Source organism: Diabrotica virgifera, chromosome 9 (genome assembly GCF_917563875.1).
Source record: "Diabrotica virgifera virgifera chromosome 9, PGI_DIABVI_V3a".
Taxonomy (NCBI): Eukaryota; Metazoa; Arthropoda; class Insecta; order Coleoptera; family Chrysomelidae; genus Diabrotica; species Diabrotica virgifera.
The window spans coordinates 126939605-126952065 of NC_065451.1; positions in this window are offsets into that span (position 1 = coordinate 126939605).

Genomic DNA, 12461 nt, shown 5'->3' on the forward strand with positions numbered 1-12461 from the left:
CCGTCAGAGTTTCGTAAAGCTGTTGTACTGCGTTTATGTTTTTTTCTTTATCGTTTGATTTCATTTAGGATTTCCTCGCAACTTTAAATCTAATGCCACAAGAGTTTTGAATTCTTAATATTTTATTAAAAAAAAAGAGTTATCGTATTACCGAGCTACCTGCATTACATAATTTATTACCTACTATTATTTTATCAGCATATTTTAATACAAATGTTTCTATTTTTTACGGAATTTAATCCAACGCACTTCTACAATCAGTAAAAAATATAAGTCTCTACCGCAGTTTTTCCTTAAAGAGGATGAAGGAAGAGTTAAAAGATGGAGCAACACCAGGAACAGTATTCAGATGCAATGATTCTGGGTGGATGAATCTCGATGTGTTTGCAGATTGGTTTGATCATTTTATATCTTTCGTTAAACTGTAACGGTTTACGTTATGAAATTAGCTCCTTAATAATATTTTTATAATTATTTTCTCGCGATCTCTTAATTAATCTCTCTAATTTTCGTGTAATTAACTATTTCTAATTATTATCTTTTATATTTAAAATTTCTTGCGACGATCCCACACCTAATTATGTGTGATATCACTGGTTGACTTGTATGACGCCATACCTCAACACACTTAAAACTACCTGTTAGTTTCGTGGGTTGGTAGCGGTGAATATTACTTCATGTTCTGAGGTCGTCCTTGTGACAAACGAAAAGAACTGCAGACTTACAGGCCGTCATTTCATCGAGTATATTCCGGCTACGGCAAAAAAACAAAATCCAACTCGTCAATGTGGAGTATGTAGCAGAGTTCGAGATGCGCGTGGAAAGAAGATTAGAAGAGAAACAAGATGTTTCTGCCCTGACTCTGTACCTCTGTGTGTAACCCCTTGTTTTAGAGTGTTAGCAATATTTAACATTATTATACTTGAATAATTGCGATTTTTTTCTCTTACTTGTAGTATTTTGTACGTAAAAAGTTAGACCGAGTTAACTCGGGTGAGCGCATGAGGGTTTTTGTTATTTTATATTTTTCTAATAAAATATGCGTTTTTTACTTTATATTATATTTACTGACAATAGTCTTGTTCGTAGTTTATTTTACTGTAATAAAATAAATAGGTAATTTTTTGACGTATTTTTGCAAATAAATGTGTGCGTTAAGCGGTTAATTTGTCGTACAATGGGAAATTGAAAATAACGGGAATTATGTTTTTTGTAGCCACTCCCGTGAAAACTTAGACCTCTAAATGCCATCTGAGAGGTAGGACAATTCCCAACCACTAGTTACTTGGGGGGCAACAAGCAAGCTGGATTCCAGCTCCATTTTCTGTCGTCTTCACACCGTAGTATTGAAATACCGGATGTAAAAAGGCGACGTAAGCAATAAGAATTGCAAGAAGGGAGGTCCAGGAGATCAGCGAAAACAACGACGTGCAAATATCTTTTTAATTTAAGTGATAATACGGTTGTAAATGTCTGCCTAAAGGCATTTCTGAATATATTTCGTATTACACGACAAAGAGTTAGACCAATCATTGGAAATTATAAAAAGGACAATAATGTACCTATTGAAAAGAGAGGTGGATACAGAAAGACAACAAAATTTTTAACTAAGAAGCAAAGTGTTACGGCTTTTATAATGAAGCTAAAATGTATCGAGTCACATTATTGCCGTGACAAACCCGAACGAAGATATATGTCTGAAAACTTAAACATTACTAAGCTCGACCGTTTTTACTCAAGTGATCCGTCAAATGAACCTGTCAAGAGAGCCTTTTTTCGGGAGGTGTTTAACAAAAATTTCAATTTAAGCTTTCGGACACCACTTACAGATATGTGTTCCACATGTTTATCACTAGAGGAAAAAAATAATCGATCTGAAGGAAGTGAGAAAGCTAATTTAATATGTCAAAACAGAAACCACAAGCTACGAGCCACGGCATTCTATAATTTGCTAAAGGAAGAAAATACCAACATAATCACTTTCTCCTTCGACCTTCAGAAAAACCTATACTTACCAAAAGTGCCAGACCAGCAAGCATACTACAGCAGGCAGCTTTATTTACATAATCTCACTGTCGTTCAGGGATACTCAAAGGCTGCAGTTGGGCCTCAGAACTCATTCAGCTATTGCTGGACCAAGGACCAATACAGGAAATCTTCCAATCATGTGGCTACATGATCTGGCACCGTTTATGCCAAACAGATATGTTGTTGAGAAAAAAACGGTTAAATTAATTCGCATTTATGTAAAAATATCGCTTTTAAATTTGTTGGGACAAAATACGTTCTCCGCAATAATTAGATTAAAGATTCTCCCTCTCTTTCGCTATAAAGACAATGTATCGTTAAGCAGCGTATTTGTCAAACGCGTTGTTGCTAATAAATGCCTTCGCCTCTTAACACTTTTATTTCTCGTTTGCACAACCCTTTATTAGTGTTTATTAGTAACTATAAAACCAGACCAAATAAATCTCAGAACCAGTTGCCCTAAAAGTTCACTACTTTGTTCATATCTAAGGACTCTGTGCTATGGGACATATGCGTGTGGTCCTAAAATATTCAGCTATGTCCAATTAGGCAAAAGGTAATAATTAAACCCTTTCCGCCACTGTTGGGGTGAGATTCAATAAAAACTCACACCATCTGTTGGTCTAAATCGAAACGGATTTTGGTTTGGTTTTCGCGTTGGTTGTGCCGCTTATTCGGATATTTTTTGTGTGTAATACCTATATTATAAGACTTGTTAGTTCGCGATAAACTGTAAATAAAAGGAAGTGAAGTTATTGTGTGTGGTTAGTACCTGCCGCCTGTCGCTGTATTCATTGGACTAATTCTGTAATTTTTAAAACTTTTATCGCTGATCCAAGGTAAACCGCTTTGTTCAAAGACACTTTTGTAGACATTTAACGTGGATGCTGTATCTCTCTGCGTACTTGGACTCTTATTCTCTCGCCGTGTTTGATAATTGCCAAACCAAACTCTCCAGTGTAATCTAGGCTTTGCCGCGTAACGATAGACTCTCTCGGCGTGTGTGCTCAATCGAATTCGGAAAGAAGAGGACGCCTTTGAAGGCTAAAATTACAAGGATCGAAAACTGGCTGCTACAAAAGGCTAGTACGGAAACTGATGCGCTACAGTATCAATTTCGGCAAACAGAATTAAAAACCTGTTTTTTTAAATATGAAAAAGTAATGGATCAAATAGACGAGATTGATGAAGCCGGCAAATATTGATGATAACGGAGCAAAAATATTTCTCTATTCTCGCGGGCCTACAGCGTAAGATGGACGAGTTATTGTTAGCCCCCCTCTCAGATCAAATAGCACTGTCAACTGTAGCCACTGCTAAGGTTAGGCTTCCCGAGATCACCATGCAAACGTACTCCGGGAACTTCTCTGAGTGGAACTCGTTCTACCAGCTCTTTGAGACGCTAATAGTGAATAACGAAGAACTTAATAATGTGCAACGATTTATTTACCTCAAATCTGATTAGCTTACACATTCAAACATTGTTAAAGGCTCCATCTCTAGTTAAAAGTAATTCAAAGGCATTACGAGGATTTTTAACTCTAGGTAAGCAGACGCTGCTCGCTTTGAAAAATATGTCTGTACCAATTGAGCATTGGGATTTGCTATTAATCGAAATATTTTTACAAAAATTAGATGTTGCTACACATAGGGCCTTTGAATATGGTATTGGGTCAAAGACCATACCTACCCTTTCACAGTTATTCAATTTTCTCGATAAATAGTGTGATATTCAGGAAAAATTAAATATTTCAGACAATGATAAAAAGGTTAATAACAGGACTCAATCAAAAACATATTTTCCTCATCAGTTGACCAACCATCACTATTTCTCTGATAATAATTTTATTTTTTGTAGAAGTAATGCTCATAAGGATTATCAGTGTAATGATTTTAAATGCCTCTCTTTACAGGAAAAATTTAATTTTGTAAAAGGTAAGAAATTGCAGCTCTACTCGATCATGTACTTCGTGTGGAAGTCGTCATCACTCATCCCTCCATGGTATCTCGGAAAATGCCTCTTTCTCTAGGAATATCAATAGGCAATCAACTCTCTCGTGAACGCAATGCTCAAACTCCCCATAATTCTCAAGGTGCTTCTCGTATTGTCGCTCCCATATCTACTCAGCATTACTTTAATAATCGCAGCCAAAATGAAGCTTCTACTAGATCATTCACACCTTTAGATGTGCAAAATTCTCCAGATTCTCAGGCAGCCACATCTCTCTTCGCTTTATCAGTTAAAACTGATGTATTGTTGGCTACCGCTTTAGTAACAGTTTATTCGAAAGACGGCAGACCCATGCATGCCAGAGCGCTCTTAGATAATGGGAGCCAACATTCGTTTATTTCTCGTGATTTGGTTGAAAAGTTAAAGCTTATCCCTTATTTTAAACAGTTATAGATATCAACCATATCCGAAAACACCTCACTCTCAAGCGAAATGTTATACGGTTAGGGAAAAATCTTCCGAGTCTTCAGAATCTCACTTAGGGTATGTTATTTGGCTATCTCTCAGTCAAATGTTCCTCTCTTTGTTCAGTCCGAACCCGAAGAGAATAAGTTGATTTAACAATTTTTCGAAATTGAAGAAGTTCCCCTCACTAGTAAACTAACTCCCGATGAAGAATTGGCTGAACAAATATTTAGTAACACCACTCTTGTGTTAACGACAGGTCGCTTTCAAGTAAATCTTCCACTAATCTCTGAAAATGCTAAAAAAAGGTTAGCTGAATCTTTTACAATGGCTCTTAACAAGATTTATGAATTTAGAAAATAGGCTCTTAAAAAACGAAAGTACATACGCTCAGTATAAGTCTTTCATTAATGCATATCTTCTTCTCGAACATGCGAAAATAGTGAAACCAACGGAAAGTTAGAAAATAATGATTTTCTAGCGCATCATTGTGTGTTTAAGGAAGAATCCTTAACAACAAAGCTTAGGGTTGTTTTTGATGGTTCGATGAAAAGCTCTAGTGGTTATTCGCTCAAAATGACATTCTACTCCAAGGTCCTACCCTTCAATCGGAATTTTTTGACATTTTGCTACGGTTTAGATTGCATTCCTTCGTTTTCACAACGGATATACAAAAAATGTATAGACAGGTTAAAATAAATCCTTGTCAAACCTCCCTTTTAAACATACTCTGGGGTGACCCCCGGAAAAAGACATTGAGTGTCTTGAATTGCAAACCGTCACGTATAGAACTAAAAGCGCCAGCTTTCAGAGTACTCGATGTTTAACGGAACTGACACAAACTCATCAGACTGTGTATCCTCTGGCCAGTGATGTCTTCAAAATAGTTGTTACATTGATGACATTCTTTTCTATGGCGCTAATGATGTACAGACTATCCTTAAGGCTCATAAGGAACTAACTAGTTTACTTGGAACCGCTTGTATTTCTCTCCATAAGTGGTGTTCTAACTCAGACTTGTTTCTAAAAAATATCTCTTCTCTCACTTCGAACACTTCTTATGTAATAGCTCCAGATAATGGCTCCAATAAGGTTTTAGCGTTGCTTGATAAATATAGGTGGAAGATACGAGAGCCTATGTATTATTTTGTTCGCTTTAAAATCTCTCCGTATAGTGGCGAGCCTAGCGTAAATCTGTTGGAACTAGCCGAGAACTGACATTTATTTTACGTGGCCCGTATTCAAAATTTTAACCGTACTGCTGATTAGTTTAAATGATGGTCAATCGTCATTTATTTATTTGAATAAATATATGCTTAGATAATTAAACATTTATTATTTGTAGTTATTTTTAATAATTTAGGCAATAATGTTATTATATAGTTAATACGTATTAGGTATAAGACTCATTAAGACAACAACACAAGTGATGTAGCCTTAATGCGTAATGTTGTTTTGTAACGTTGATATGTAAAAGTTGCATAAAAAATTAAATATAAAAAGTAAAGTAATTGCTATTTTGTATCTGAATACTATTAACTAAACTAGGTAATAATGTATTTGCAAATAATTTATTATGCATATCAAATTCTTTACTGTGATCATGAAAACTATAATATTATAAATAAAATAGTGCATATTTTATCATGGATAAATATATTAATTTGGGATGCGGTGTTCCTACATTTTAAAATGTTTATAAGTTACATAAAATTACATAAATAAACCTAAATTACATAAATAAGTAGCGATTGTGGAACATGAAGAAAAATATTGTGTTATTTTAATGTATGAGATTGTAAACGCAATTTATCTTTCAATCATAAATTCGATTTTATAGAAGAATAGTTGAAAGACTGATAAGTTTGTACACACTTGAATGAATAAGGGAAAATGAAAATGCAGTATGTCAAAGTGTGTAAATAATTTATTTCCTTAGCTGAGCGCTTTCGACATAAACGTCATCATCGGAGCTAATGGTCAAATACTAAAAAAGTACCGCTACATAGAGGTGTAAACAAGTGCATCTTAGGAATGTAAATTTGATTTTTAAATTGTGAATGCTAACTTAGTCCTCCGTACAACAGCAAACAGCAAAAAAAACAGAAAGAAACGGCCACATACACGTTGCACAAAAACATATAAACTTTTTTCATGGTACGGGTGTCGATATCACCCGTCCATCCTTGGCCTAGTAACAAGTCAGTCAGCTGTTGTTATTAGGCCAAGGATGGACGGGTGATTTCGACACCCGTACCATGAAAAAAGTTTATATGTTTTTGTGCAACGTGTATGTGGCCGTTTCTTTCTGTTTTTTTGCTGTTTGCTGTTGTACGGAGGACTAAGTTAGCATTCACAATTTAAAAATCAAATTTACATTCCTAAGATGCACTTGTTTACACCTCTATGTAGCGGTACTTTTTTAGTATTTGACCATTAGCTCCGATGATGACGTTTATGTCGAAAGCGCTCAGCTAAGGAAATAAATTATTTACACACTTTGACATACTACATTTTCATTTTCCCTTATTTTTATAGAAGAGTTTGTTAATTATGGTTCATATGGTAAAAGGGACAAACTGGCTGATTTTGCTCTGGTCTTTTATATACGTGGTTTATTTCACAAATAGGAAAATCCCATTTTGCTACTTTTTATCATGTGGGCCAACACCAAGTGACTTATTGACAAAAATTATTGTAGACGTGATACAAACATTACTTAAAATTGGAATATATCCTAAAACCATCACAAGTGACCAAGCAACTAATAAAAGCTTTAAAATTATTAGGTGCTTCGGAGCAAAATCCCAAAATATTAATGGATAATGAACCAGTGTACACAATCTTTGATGTACCACACTTAATAAAAAGTTTACGATATAATTTTATGAACAATAAATTAAAAATGTCAATTAATAAATCTGAAGTTTCTTGGCAAGACGTGGTAAATATTTATAAATTAGATAGAAATAGTACCACAACTAGAGCAGTAGTTAAATTATCAGAATATCATATATACCCCAATACATTCCAGAAGATGAGAGTTAAATATGCAGTACAAATTTTCAGCCATTCGGTTGCTGCAGCTATTTATTGTGCACACAAAATTGGACAAATAAAAAGCGAAACTGCACTAGAAACAGCAAATTTTATAAAAAACATTAATAAAATATTTGACAGTCTAAACAGTGAACATACAAAAGAAAGGAATCCATTTAAAAGGCCATTATCAATTTTTAATAATACCCCTGAAAAAACGCTTGAGGAAGCATTAATTTTTTTGGTATTGAAGTATTGGATGGTACTAATAATAAATTAAGAAATAATATTTATTGCATAAATGGTTTTCTTTGGACAATAAACTCAATATGGAATGTTTGGCGAAATTGCAGAAATGATGTTCATATTAAATATTTGCGAACAGCTGCATTTAACCAGGATCCTCTGGTAACTTTCTTTTCGGTTGTACGCAATCAAGGAGCATATAATCCTACACCGAGCCCAAAACAGTTTAGAACTCCATTACAGCACAATATGCAAATCAAATTACAAATAGCCGAAGATAATGGCAATTGTGCTGTATGCGATATAGACAATTTGGAATTAGAAATGAATGATAGTGGTAATATCATAAAATGTTCTGAGAATGTGGATAAAGAAATGGAAAAAATATTTGTTTCAAATGATAATATTATTCCCGATGAAAATCGCTCTACTACATCTAAGAGCTGAACTATACCATTAGAATATTGCAGCAATGTTTATGTAGCGGGTTACTTAGTCAATTTCATATTAAGTAAATACGATTGAAATATATGTAAACAAAATACACAGTCATCAGAAAAGTCTGTAATTAAAGAAAATGACTACCTAATTTTTATAGAGATTATGGGACAAATAAAATAAATGTACAATATCTAAAATCACCAAGTGAGTATTTTTCTCGTTTAATAATTTTTTTATTAAAAATATTTAATGATTTGTTTCAAGAAGTGAAATTAAAAGACATTACATCTACAAAAATTGAAGAAAAATCTTCTGTGTAAAAGGTGTATTTATTTAAAACCCCAATAAAGGGCAACATTAAAAAACAGAACGTTTTCGCTCTAAAGAGAGCATCATCAGTGTTCTAAGCCTAAAATAAGTACAACCATAATTAGTGAAGACAAGAGTAAAAAAATTTAACGTTTGACCAAGATAAAAAATTAGGTTATACTTACAAGCTCTACATGCTAAGCCACCAAAAATACATGGGTTAAAACCCTTAAAACGCCGACCAAAAGTCTTACATTGGCGTGTTATATATTAAACCCTGGCGATGGGTGAAATTTAAACAAGGTATACCTCAAAGCATCATATGACTATACCACGTGTATGTGGGTGGTTGAGTTGATTTCTCTGTCTTCACAAAGAGAAAGGTAAAAGCCAATTAATTACAGGTGACAGGTATGAAAGCGTTTCTGACTGATGATAGCACGAGACAGACTGTCCAACATGAAGTTTTGTGAACTGATATGTAGTTAGGTACACTAGCCAATAGTTTTAAAATTTATTTGTTGTAAAATACGATAATAACAACAAACATCATGTGCTGGGATTACAAGTATTCACTATTAAGCTACCAAGAATAATATACGGAGTGAAAATAACCTCATTTAAAAAACCAATTGTCAGCGGGGTTTAATAAATGTATTACGAAAGATAGGAAACCAACCATACATGAGGTGTATTTTAAAATAAAATAAATATCTTATTTTGTTTTAATAGTTGAAAAAAAATAATTTGCCCATATGATCAAATGCATTTAGGGCAGAGAAAATAAGTAGATTTTTTTAAACTACTAAACATGATGAGGGCAATGTCTAGGTTAAAGTTACTATTCTTATAAGTATGTAGTTATTTGACATCCAGCACGAAGATGATTTATGTACCTAACTGAATGAAATGAGAAAGTCAACAAAGGTATGACTTGTAATCCCAGCACATGATGTTTGTTGTTATTATCGTATTTTACCACAAATAAATTTTAAAACTATTGGCTTGTGTACTTAACTACATATCAGTTCACAAAACTTCATGTTGGGCCGTCTGTCTCGTGCTGTCATCAGTCAGAAACGCTTTCATACCTGTCACCTGTAATTAGTTGGCTTTTACCTTTCTCTTTGTGAAGACAGAGAAATCAACTCAGCCACCCACATACACGTGGTATAGTCATATGATGCTTTGAGGTATATCATGTTTAAATTTCACCCATCGCCAGGGTTTAATATACAGGGTGTCCCGAAAAGATTGGTCATAAATTATACCACAGATTCTGGGGTCAAAAATAAGTTGATTGAACCTCACTTACCTATATACAATAGTGCACACAAAAAAAGTTACAGCCCTTTGAAGTTACAAAATGAAAATCGATTTTTTTTCATATATCGAAAACCCTTCGAGATTTTTCATTGAAAATGGACATGTGGCATTCTTATGGCAGCAACATCTTAAAAAAAAATTAAAGTGAAATTTGTGCACCCCTTAAAAATTTTAAGGGGGTTTTGTTCCTTTAAACCCCCCCCCCCCCCCCAAACTTTTGTGTACCTTCCAATTATATTATTATTGTGACACCATTAGTTAAACAAAATGTTTTTGAAACTTTTTTGCCTCTTAGTACTTTTTTGATAAGCCAGTATTTATCGAACTATTTTGAATATTTGTCGAATCCACCACATATTTGTATATGGATGGTTAAGTACGATTATAGAGACCTGTTAATCTGAAAATGTATTTATAATTTACATTTTTAGGTATATTTTGAAAAAGAAGTCATATCTCGATAAAAGGTGATTTGTCAAAAAAAGAGTAAGAGGCAAAAAAGTTTTAAAAACACTGTTTTTAACTAATGGTATTACAATAATAGTGTAATTGGAACGTACACAAATATTTGGGGGGTTTAAAGGGACAAAACCCTCATAAAATTTTTATGTAAATATATTAAAAAAGAAGCCGTATCTCGATAAAAACTTGCTTATTGAAAAAATACTAAGAGGCAAAAAAGTTTTAAAAACGTGTTTAACTAATGATACCACAATAATGAATTAATTGGAACGTATACAAAAGTATGGGGGGGGGGGGGGTTTAAGGGAACAAAACCCCCATAAAATTTTTATGGGGTCGACAAATTTCACTATAATTTTGTTTTAAGATGTTACTGCCATAAGAATGATACATGTCAATTTTCAATAAAAAATCTCTAATAGTTTTCGATATATTGAAAAAAATCGATTTTCATTTTGTAACTTCAAAGGGTTATAACTTTTTTTATGAGCACATTTGTACTAAGGTAAGTTAGGTTCAATCGAACTATTTTTGACCGTAGAATGTGTGGTATAATTTATGACCATTCTTTTCGGGACACCCTGTATAACACTCCAATGTAAGACTTTTGGTCGGCGTTTTAAGGGTTTTAACCCATGTATTTTTGGTGGCTTAGCATGTAGAGCTTGTAAGTATAACCTAATTTTTGGTCAACCTTTAAATTTTTTTACTTTTGTCTTCACTAATTATGGTTGTACTTATTTTAGGCTTAGAACACTGATGCTGCTCTCTTTAGAGCGAAAACGTTCTGTTTTTTAATGTAGCCCTTTATTGGGGTTTTAAATAAATTCACCTTTTACACAGAAGATTTTTCTTCAATTTTTGTAATTAATGGTATACAGCCAGTTACAGGAAATTTTTCCTTATGGATTACATCTACAATTTTTGCTCATTTCAAAACGAGTTTAGAAAGTAATAGTTACTTTAATAATTATTTTAGAGACTGTCATGTTCATGACACTATGATATTAAGCAATTTATAAAAAGGAAATTATATCGCCATATGAAATGGGAAACCGACAAATTAATAGAAAATAGAAAATGTCGTTTATCAATAGCCAAACCACACAGAAAAATCAAAATATTAATCTTTTATTACACTTTTTACATTTAAGACACAAATTTTGAAACAAAATAACTTGGAATAAAGAAATAAAAAATATGGAATTAAAAATAAATACGATTATTTTTGGTTAATTCTTATCAGAATTATAGAATAGGAATTAATTCAACCCCAACATATTTTTTTATTTGTAATATTTTGTTCAATTATGGCTTTCCGAGCCGAAAAATGCAATCGTTATTTTCCATATTTGTCTATATTTTGAGGTTTAGACCTTATTTTTAAGTTTACCCTATTTTTTCCGTAGATTAAGGTTTAGACGAAATTTTTACAAAAGGATCTCAATATTTTTTATACCTATTATCTATTAGATACTAAAAATAAAAGCTATAGGATTTTTTCCGCCAGTGAATATTTGTGTTTTGAGCGATAAACACGCATAGAAGGTTCAATTCATAGTAAAAATATCGACTTCAGTAATCGAAAATATTAAAATATTGTATAAAACTAAATGAAAATTCTGAGAGTTGAAGGCCCTATTGGCAATGTACCTACTCAAAAAATAAAAAAATCGTGATTCAAAGTACCAAAGGATTTCAGACGCTATGGGCCATTCCACGAACATACGCCTGTTTTGGATTACTTCGACAACGAATATTTTATTGTGCAACATAAGAAGTACGAAAGTAAATGGCTCTAATAATTATTCCAATAAACAACAATGTAATTTGCAATTTACTTTCGTTCTTCTTATTTGCACAGTAAAATATTCGTTTTCGAAGTAATCCAAAACAGGCGTATGTTCGTGGAATAGGGTATACAAACAATCAAACAATTTTATGACAAAAATCAACTGGTAATGAATTTTTTTTATTTTGTCACATAACCTAATGTACCTCTACTCAATGTCGAGTTTCACCTTGTCACGTTATTATTTTCAGTAGTAATTGCACAAGAGCTCTGAAATTATTGAATTTTTCCCGAGTGGCACTTTGACAGTTTAAATTATGTCAAAGTGTCACGAGAGCAAAAATTCTATATTAATTTCAGAGGTCGAGTGCAATTTGTTGCGATTATTTCATGAATAAAACT